Source organism: Rhinolophus sinicus, chromosome 1, assembly GCF_057876585.1.
Source record: "Rhinolophus sinicus isolate RSI-liver-muscle chromosome 1, RSI-T2T, whole genome shotgun sequence".
Taxonomy (NCBI): domain Eukaryota; kingdom Metazoa; phylum Chordata; class Mammalia; order Chiroptera; family Rhinolophidae; genus Rhinolophus; species Rhinolophus sinicus.
In genome coordinates this window covers 189344146-189354882 of record NC_142501.1, presented here as the reverse complement: position 1 = coordinate 189354882, position 10737 = coordinate 189344146, and the positions used below count along the sequence as shown (strand labels likewise).

At 43.6% G+C, this 10737-nt stretch overlaps 1 protein-coding gene across 4 annotated transcripts in view; it reads left to right on the top strand.

The window, feature by feature from the left end:
• Positions 1-434: 434 nt before the first annotated feature.
• The window catches only part of TBC1D1 (TBC1 domain family member 1), a 209885-nt gene continuing 199582 nt past the window's right edge, over positions 435-10737 (top strand). For all 4 annotated transcript variants that reach the window (XM_019741934.3, XM_074322281.2, XM_019741932.3 and 1 more), the window contains exon 1: positions 435-574. The gene's annotated coding sequence lies outside the window, so the exon portion shown is untranslated. The remainder of the gene's footprint in view (positions 575-10737) is intronic.

The following is a 10737-nucleotide window of genomic DNA, read 5'->3' as shown; positions in this document are numbered from 1 at the left end:
CCCGGGATACCCCCCTCCCCCGTTCCGGGGCTGGAGCCACCGGGCGGGCGGAGGATGGACCGCCGGGAAGGGGGGAGAGGCAAAGAGGGGAGGGAGGCCGCGGCGGACCCGCACTGCAGCAGCTGTTGCCCGCGTGTGACTCGTCTGCCCCGGCAGTGCCTCTCGGGCAGTCACAAGGCATAGTGGGGAGGGAGAGGGCACCGCGTCCCCTTCTCAGGTCCCCGAGGACCAAGTCGGGAGATCCCCGCCGCCGCCCTCCCCTCGCCTCCCCCGCGCTCGCCCAGCCGGGGAGGAGGAAACGCGAGCCGCGCGCAGACACCTCCTCCTTCTTCTTCGCCGCCGCCGCCGCTACGGTGCCTGTTGCTGCCGCCGCCGCTGCAGGACCCGCCGTTTCTCAGCCGGGTGGAGAAGAGGCGGGAGCTGAGCGGAGGGGCCCCCTCCCAAGCCCCTGCGGCTGGAAGCGCACTGCCCGCCAGCACGATGGACGCCCCGCCCGCCCAGGCCATCCCCAGGCTGCCCCCGAGCACCTGCGCGCCCCAGCCGGGCCCCGCGCTCTGAGCGCGCCGCCGCACAGGTAGGCTCCTTCTTGGGCTTCACCCGCGCACCCCGCTGTCCCTCCTCAGGGGCATCGTGAACGCCCCCCACCCCCCAGCACGACCCTGCGCTCCCGGGCCCGTGGAGAAGCCGGATTCCGGCGGCCCAGGGGCGTTTCTGCTGTCCTAGCTGCCCGAAGGGCTCTTGGGGGAGGAAGTTTATTGCCACCTCTTCGCCCCCTACTTGGACGAAAACGAAACCTTCTAGTCCGTCACGACCCAGAGCTGGGACAGCTCCCTCCCTCTGCCCTCCTCCTCCCCTGCTCTCTGGTCCTCGCATCGCCTCCCTCCTCCCTCCCGCCAAATATCTCTAGGGCTAGCGTGTTTGTAAAGCGACCAGATTGAGGGGGAGGGCAGTCAGAGTAATCCCATGCCACCCTTTAAAAGTTCAGGGTACTTTGCAGTAGTAACTTTGGCAGCTGCACCAGTGCGCACAGCATTTCTTTCTATGGGCACATCCTGTACCAGTCATTTCGAAACCCTGCCTAATTGTTTCTAGCAGCTTCCTGATCACTGTGTGATTATGGGACCCCTCAAACTTAGCCACATGTTGTTTTTATTTTTTAAAAAGAGGTATCGTTTTCTTTGAAATCCACCTAGAGGCGGCTTTACTTGTGATTTTGTTTAAAATATCTTATTCTCTGAAAGTTGCTTAAAGAGGAAAAGAAATTGAAAGTGATGAGTGTTCCTTCCACCAGTTTAATTTTCAGAGTGCCCTACATTAATGGATAGGTATTCATATAGGTCCCTCATCACTCCTCTTAGATGATTGGATGATTTCATTTATTAATATAATCAGACTTTAAAAGAACATTTAAAAATGACCTGGTTTAAATGGGTCACACCCAAGAAACTCAGCTATCTCTACAAGTCCAAACTTCTAAACTTTTTGCACTGTGCTTGAGCAAAACTGCAGAGGCGTTGATAAAGAGGCTCTTCTTTAGAAAAGCAGAAATTCATTCTCTTCCCCAGATTCCAGATGGGATTGGTTGGAGTTGGAGAATGGCCACCTGTAGGTTTTGTTGTGTGTTGGGAGCCTGCTCTGTGTGGGAGGGGTGGGGGGAAGAATGAATGGGGAGCTGTTCCAGGAGGCTGGCAATCAGCTTGTACAGCCATGTTTCTGAGCATTTCATGTTCTTTCATTCACTTGGAGCAGGGACCCCCAAAGCAGGTGAGTTCTGCAACTTTTCCTAGATTCAGGTGGATTCTCTTAGTTAGAGAGGAGGTGTGCCTCATGATCAGCTCCTTCCTGGGGACCTTGAAGACATTTCAGGAATAAGGACATTGCATGAAAAAGTGTGTATAGAAAAGGATTGACTGCTTTTGTAAACAGGTGTTTTACATCTGTTGGAAATGAAATGCTACCACAGCCTCAAATCTACCTGTGTGTTTTTTTTCCCCCAACCAAGTTACCGGGGAATAAGACTATAAAAAGGGCTTTCTCTCTAGATTTATCTGTAAATAACCATTCACAAAACACGAGCTACTGGATAGTGAACACAGATGTGAGTTAGAGGGCGCTCTGTGAAATGCTGAGGGGACATTTACTGAAGTGAACACAAGTAGAGTATCCTGAGACTATTAGCTGAGCTCAAGGAGATAGAAAAGGAACTGAAAGCACTAATAAAATCATCAGGCGATAATTAAATAAATGCCTTTATGTGGATTTGTCCAGCTGTTTGCAAACCAGTAAAACAGGAGAAAAATTCATTGGTGTAGTGAGAAATGATTAGCATCACAGTAAAGTTTTGCAAATGGGACTCGGTGCCATTGTCTATCATAATCTTCCCACTAAGTGCTCTAGGGATTTCCCTTTTTATTATGATAACCTTTCTGGTGGGTGCAGTCAAGTCAGTGCTGACCTTTCATCCCATGTGACATTGTCATAGTAGCAGAGGGTTCAAGGAAGAAATGGGCAACTCCGAAGAAACACAGCTTGCCTCTTGTCTGTTGTTACCCAGCTGTTGACAATCTCTGTTTCCCACTACTCTAGAAGGCAGCCTTCACTAGAATGGCTTCATAGCAATCAGATGTACCACCCCCTCCCCTTGCAGAGGGGTGGGTGGGTGGTTCCTTTCATGCCCAGATCTTCTAGGATCTTCTAGGATGTACCACTGGCAAGCAGCATGATGCTCACCTATTCCCCATTCACATCAGCATCTCTAATCATTATGATGCCTGGAGGAGGGCTGCCTGCTTGAGAGGATTCCGTCTTTGCACATGCTTCTAATTTTATGTCACAAAAGGACAACTCCCTCATGCCCCTTTTACTACCTTCACAGCATTTCTCTGAAGGTCCATAGTCTGCACTCTTCAGATTTCCAAATGACCTAAAATGTATATGAGCCCATTAGGGGGCTTACGTCTGCTTGTGTGTGGGTGCCAGAATATGCTTTGCCCTTTGCCCTGTCTGCTGAGCTGTCCCTCTCGTTTCTTGGCTATGTTAGTTCCAATATGTGATATGTTTCATGGCTCTTTTCTTTTCTTGGTCATTAAAACTGGGAGAAGCAGAATCTGTTCATTAAAATGACTGTATCCACAGAGCAGACAAGAAGTATATCTTGCTGATGATGGCAAAGGATTTATTTAGCTTTTCAGTGCAGAACTGTTACCATACAGTACAGTAGCCTTGGCTGACTTTTATCTTCATTTCTTCCTTTCCCACCCCACATTCTCATAAAATATTTTTAAACCAGATTCTTCACAGAAGACCTGAAGGTTTCCATTTTCAAGCCGAGATTTCCATTTGACGCATTCTTAGATTTAAGCGCAACGTGTCCCTTTTCAGGTTTTAAATGGTTAGAAAAAGATTTGTCATATTTGGACCATGGGAAGTAATCTTGACACTTAGGTTTCAGTGAAGCTGTGCAGAATGTAGGGAGTATGTTTTAGTACCAACAAAGCAGCATTTAGTTTTGAGTGTGCCCATTTCCTTTGTGACAAGCAGCAGCTTTTTTCTCTTAAAAAGAGAATGTACTCATTTAACAATACATTATTTATGATCAGTGAATCTACGCTTCCAAAGTAGCTAATGGCTTTGTTGCCAAACTTAATGAAGTTATCTGTGTAAGTTCTTAGAACAGTGCCTGCTATATAGTGAGCATTCAATAAACATGCCTTATTGCTATTATCACATTCATTTATTTTATACTTTTAGCTTATAACTTTGACATTTACATTTGGATTACTGAGGCCAAGCCAGATTTAGATAGAAAAACAACCCAGTTAATCCACTAGCAAGATATTTTCGAGTAATTCCGCTCTAGAGATATTATTAGATCATGAAGAATAAAAATTTGGGCATAAGACAGGTCTGGATTCAAATCCTGCCTTCATTCACTAGCCACGGGATCCTAATGTAACAAGGGGATGATAAAACATACTTATCAGAGTTGTAAGAATGCAGATCTTATGTAATGTCCAAGAAGAGGCAGTTAGTCAATAGGTATTCCTCCAGCAAAGTGGTTAAGAGCAACACAAACTCTGTGGAAGGACCTGCATTTGAAATGTGGTTCTGCCACTTGCTACCAGTATGACTTTGAGCAAGTGACCTCATTTCTCTGTGCCAGCAACTTCCATCTCATCTCTTCTCTTTAAATTGGAGCTGATAATGATAATAGTTCATCATAGTCCTTATTCCAATAGGATAATAGTGGTCCTTATTGTCTAAGGTTGTTACGAGAGCTAAGTTGGTTAATAGACACATAGTAAGTGCTATTAGGTGTTAACAGTTACTTTTAGGAGAATAACTTAAAGCAGCGGTGCAGGAGGGAAGGTTATACGTAACCCCCGGAGGCTGTCTAAACACCCCCAGCCTTACCCCTGTATCCTGTGCAGTATAGAAGAAGAGAATACAAGAAATGACAGTAGCATTCTAAATGACTAGCCTTGAATTGGCTCTGATTTATATAGGAAGGAAATCATTCACAACATCGTTATGCATTAAATTGGACAGGCGCATGCCAGTGAGGGAGCATCCTTGATGATGCAAAGGTTAGAACCACTGGCTCCAGGAGCTCCTTGTGATGGTGAAATAGACGACTGCTTCAGAGGACCTGTGGGCAGTTCCTGGGTGAGCGGCACGCTGCTCTGATTGGGTGAGGTTCTGTGCAGAAAATGGCCAAATAGTTTATCCAAGCCAGTGGTCTTACTGCATGGTGAGATGAGAGTAGAGTATTCAGGTGGCAGAATAATTCTGTTCAGCTGAATGCCCACTCTATCTGGGTTAAAGAACAGAAAGATTAAACCATTGATTCAAAAGAGGAGGTGAGTGGCCACCTGGGGACTCCCTGCCCACCCTGGGGGTCCCCAACAGCTAATCAGCATCAGCTGTTTCCTAAAGTGGCCTGGAGCTAGAAGCTGCCAACACCTATCCCTTTATCCTTTGTTCTTTCCCTCCTCCCCTCCCACCAGTTCTGAGGAGGAGGTGAGGGTGGAACCTGAGGAGGCTGCAGCATCTTAGCTACTGGGAAGTTCCCATCTTACTTCTTGTGGTTTGCTAGGAGGAGGTGCCTGGGGGGCTGGGAAGAGAGGGAGTTCCCAATGGTGGCCTACTAACTCCCACCATTGTTCCTTTTGCTTCCTGATCAATAAGCCCCATCCTTTCTTCATGTACCTCCTCCACATTTATATTTTTGACAGGAAGATGAGAGCAGTTTTCTATCCCCACACAATGTCGGGGACATTTGGTGTTATACATTATGAAAATTAGATTCACCAGATTTCAGAGATAGAAGAAAACTTGGGGATGATCTTGTTCCATTCGTTTATAAGAGTAAACTTAAGATTTGGAGAAGTTAAGTAACTTGCTTTCTTAACTTCACACTTGAAAATGTTTTCACGAGGAAACTGAGGTTCTTTGCAGCACTTGGATGGGAGTCAAAGACTTGGATTGTCCTAATTCTGTCACGAAATTTGGACAAGCCACTTAACTTCTCCAGAACCCAGTTTCCTCATTTCAAATATGAGGGAAATTTCTAAATGGTTTAAAAAGACGTTTCTAGTTGTAAATTTTTATGATTCTAAGTGCATGCTGTCAGGAATATTTTTCATAGCAGGACTCACTAACAAGATTATTGAATCTGTTCTAAAAAAGAAAGCATCTTTGTATTTGGGGTGCCTACCATATTTAGGAGCTGTGGTAGGTAGGAGTTGTGTAGAATACAGATGGTCTCTGCAAGGGATAGGCCTTGTACACACAGAACATAGCTAAGAACATTCTTAGTGACCATATGAGGCGCAAGAGGCCCCTTGGAAGAGTTGGTTCTACCTGGGTCTTACGGGATGGTCAGAGGTTGCAGGCAAATGATATAGATTGACATGGCTTAAAAAATAATCTAATGGTTAGTATTCTCTGAGTAGTTCATCTGTTTCATGCAACTTTTTATTGAAACGTAATACAAGCAGTTGCCTAGTCTAAGTTACCTTGAATCTTACATCAACAGAATCAAAAGTGCTTATAAATAATTATGGCTATGTTTGAGGTAGAATTTATTATTTGGTAGTTTATAAACAGTGTTAAGGTTCAATCTACCTTTTACAGAGATACTAAGAATGTGCTCCCGCCGGTTGAAAAGTGAAAACTTTAGGCATTCAAATAGTTTTGTCAGTGAAACGGCAGAACACATTTGATGACTGATTACTTACCAAATGATTGAAATGACTGAATTGTGGATTTTTTTGCTTTGCACTAGGTATATATATTCCCTTATAAAAAAAACCAAAAGTAATTCTGTGATGCTTGTTGCCACCATATTAATAAGTGCCTCATCTACACTGATTGTGAGGTCCCGGCTCTTTGCTTTATAATAATTCTAGTACTTCTTTAAACATGTCTTGGGATTAGCAGCTGTCAACAGTTAGAGCTTGAAACAGATTCAGTTACAGGAGTGGAAGCTGAGCCAGACATTTAATGCCACTTTTACATGTAGGTGAGAGAGAGAAAAAAGAGAGACAGAGAGAGAGACCATTATTTATGGGGTTATACGAGGTCGGACAATTAAGTTAGTGAATTCATCCTAGAAAAAGTGCTACACACCTCCTTGCTGAATATCACTATGGTCACCTTCGAAGTACTCCCCTTGGGAAGCTATGCACCGACGCCAGTGCCTAGTCCACCCTTCAAAGCAATTTTGGAACTCTTTTTCTGGAATGGCCGTCAGAGCTGTCGTCGTATTATCCTTGATGTCCTGAATGTCATAAAAATGTCTTCCTTTCAATATTTCCTTTATTTTTGGGTAAAGAAAGAAGTCATTGGGAGTCAGATCAGGTGAGTAGGGAGGGTGTTCCAATACAGTTATTTGTTTATTGGTTAAAAACTCCCTCACAGACAGTGCTGTGTGAGCTGGTGCATTGTTACGATACAAGAGCCATGAGTTGTTGGCAAAAAGTTCGTTTTCGTCTAACTTTTTCATGCAGCCCTTTCAGCACTGCCAAATAGTAAACTTGGTGAACTGTTTGTCCAGTTGGTACAAATTCATAATGAATAATCCCTCTGATATCAAAAAAGGTTAGCAACATCATTGCAACAAGTTCATGAACTTAATTGTCAGACCTCATATGAACTTCAGGTCTGTTTTCATCAAGATAAACTGTACTTTAAAGGAAAAGAGACAGGGAATGTACTTTCATGAAATATGTTGTCGCTCTAAATACAGTGGGGGTATTTGAACTTCTGAACATTTGAAAGAAAAAAATTAGCTCTGAACTGTGTTCAAATTATATTAAAAAGCTCTTAGCATATATATATCATATAGAAAAACAGAGTAAAAAGAAGAGACTTCTGTTCTAGTTCAGAAGAGGTTTAGAATTTCCCTATTGATTTTAAAAATCTCAAACCTTAAAAGTTGAAGAAGCTTACAGTCTTGATGAGGGACTACAATGAATATGATGATTAGATGTGAAGTGCAGAAGCACGTCATAGTGGATACCCTAAATCACCTTGCACGAAACAGGTGGTAGTTGCTTGAGCCATGACTTAAATGTGAGTTGGAACTAGTTTAGAGCACAAGAGTCAGATCTTCAGGAGATAATTCTGCATGGGTTTCTAGTGTGTCTACATATCTTGCAAGCAAAGGCACTGCTTCTGTTCTGAACTACCTTTTCAATCTTTTTTAAAAAAATAATGAACAGCCATGGAAGATAGAAATAGTGTCTCCCTCTGGAGCAGACATACTTACTCCCCATTATAAAAATCCGGTCTCCCCCAACTCAGGTGCCTTTCTTGTAACCGAGTGTGGATGCAGGTGTCGCCCTGCATGTGGGAATTGGGAGTCAAGGAACTGATGCTGACTCCCTGGCATTGCTCTGAGTAATAATTCATCGTCCTTTGTCTCAGACCCAGGAATCTCATGTCTTCTACCAGCAGGCTAACGTATCAGGCTAACATGTCAGCTTGCATGTACAGTAAAATTTCAGACCCTTTATAGTTTGTGACAGGTCCTATGTTCCTGGGAGATACGAACAGTATGCACTATGGCTCAGAAGCATGAGAAATAATGTCCGTGATCAACCATAACTGCTTCTCTATCTTCACCAAACAGTGCACAAAGGAAGGCATTTTAGGGGAGAATATGAGGTTGGAGATACAGTCAGGACCAGATTCCGAAGAGACCTTATATACCATGTAGAAGACTTTAGATTGTTACGGGGCAGTTATTTATTAAGGACTTTTTAGCAGAGGAGTGACATGATCAATTTTGTGTGTCAGTTAAATCACTCTAGGAAATACGTGAAGGATGGATTGAAGATTGGGGCACTTTTTCTCCAGTTGAGAATAGATAAGATATATGTAGATGTAGAGCCAGTTTAGAAGTAGTGATAGGATGAAGAAGGAATCTGAATGACTTACCTTAGTCCGTTCAGGATGCTATAACAGCATACCACAGACAGGTGCTTTATAAACAACAGAAATTTCTTTCTCACAGTTCTGGAGGCTAGGAAGTCCGTGATCAAGGTGCTGGCAGATTCAGTGTCTGGTGATGGCCCACTTCCTGGTTTATAGACGGCCATCATTTTTCTATGGGAGGGGCAAGGGAGTGCTTTGGGTCCCTTTATAAAGGCACTAATTCCGTTCATGAGGGCTCCACCCTCATGACCTAATCACCTCCTAAAGGCCTGACCTCCTAATAGCATCATATTGAAAATTAGAATTTCATAGTATGAATTTGGGGGTGTGGGGACCACAAACCTTTTAGTCTATAACAATGACTCCCTGGCTTGTGCCTTGGCCAATAAAATACATGTTGATGCTTGTCGTGGAGATACAGCTTATAGGAAGGAAGAGAAGTTTTGAGAACAGGGAAGTGAGACTGAGTTAGTTTTAAAATAATTACATTGAGACTGAGGTGCCTATAGGCTATCCAGACAGAAATATTTAATGGCCTGTACTGATCTGGAACTTTTTGAGTTTCAAGGGGAGACAAACACTTGGGAATCATCAGGGTATACGTAGAAAATTCATTCTTTTTTCTTTTTTCTTTTTTTTTCAGTTTCAGGTGTACAAAACAATGTAAGAGGTAGATGCATTCTCGTGCAGCATTCTGGAGGATAGGTTGAGAATAAGGTGCAGACTCCCCCATGTCACCCGTGACAAGTAACTCAAGCTCTCTAGGCCTCAGTTTCCTAGGTCACAAATATGGCAATAATAGTCTCCAACTGAGACTAAGGTGAGAGATGAAGGTTGTTATGAAGATGAAATGAGATAACACATGCAAAGTAATCTCTGAGCAGCAGCATAGGTAGGAGTGTTAGAATGTGGTTGTTAACCCCCTTAGAATGTGAGATTGTCCAAAGAAAGCAGGTGGAATGAGGGGAGACGATGGGGTGGAACAGGGAAAGAGAGCTGTCAAAGAACCTGAAAAGAAGCAACCCAAGAGCTACGATGAGAACCGGAGGTTTCAAACAGGAAGGAGTGGTCACCGTTGAGAAATTCGTCGGAGAGGACAGTGCAGTTCAGGACTTAAAAGCCCCTTTGGATTTCACAACCAGAAGCTGTGGGCAATCCTAACAGGAGCAATTTCAGTGGCTCCGTGGTGTTTCTAGTCACAAACCAGATTGTAGATGGACAGTAGGAAGTGGAGACAGCATAGACTTTCTCTGGAAGAAATGTGTGTAGGGAAGGAGGAGCTATGGCTGGGGGAGGTTTGAAGTCAAGGGAAAATATCTTTATTAGTAGTATGGGAGAGACTTCATTCACTCCTTTAAAATATGGATTGCGCCTATTCTGAGTCGAGCTGTGCTAGGCCCCGGGATACCATGGTGAATCAGACAGATGTGACGCCCTGCCTTCATTGAGTTTCTCCCCAGCATTTGTATACGTGCTCAGGGAATGCATGGGAGGGTGAACATCCAGGGAGCAAATGAGTAGAGAATAGGGCTTGAGATGATGTAGACAGCTCAGTTGTGGCCAGCAAGGTTGTGCCATCCAAAAGCACAGGAGGGTGTTAGGATACATCAAACGTGGTTGTTGAAAATCACCCATAGAGAGGGAAAGGCAGTTCAGGGAGTTTGGGTCTAGTAGAAGCAACACCCTCTATTTTGATGAGGAAGGGCAAGGTGTTGGGGTGATGGCTTATAGTACATGAATTAAGCAAAACAATATTTATGATGGTGTTTGGAACATAATATGCACCGAGTACCTCTTAATGGAGTTTGAATTTGTGATTCAGAACCTCTGAACTATATACACCAGGGAGAGTCTTTTAAAACTTAAGTGGTATCATAAGCGATAAGGGGTTAAAACTGGTCTGTAGACTGTGACGATGATGGATAGCTGATACTTTTTTTCGCACGATTACTTTTTTTGGGGGGTAGTTACCTGTACTGAATTTGACTGTCTTAAAAAAAAAATTCTCTTTGAAACATATGGTAACTAATACAACAGGGTTTCAAGCTTCCCAAGTAGCATTATATTGTTTTCTATCGTGCTTGCCTTTGTGGGTTCTATGAAGCGTAAGTTTAACAGGAATTTCCTGGTGGGATCTTTGTAACCTGTCGTAAATGTGACATTTATGGCATTTTTAGGTTTTATATGAAATGCAATTGCAAGAAAGCTCTTTCTCAGCAGAGCAGCTTATTTGAACTAATGCCTATTTCTTCCTGTGTTTGAATTTCAGACTAAGTTCTTCTGAGATAATAACTCTTT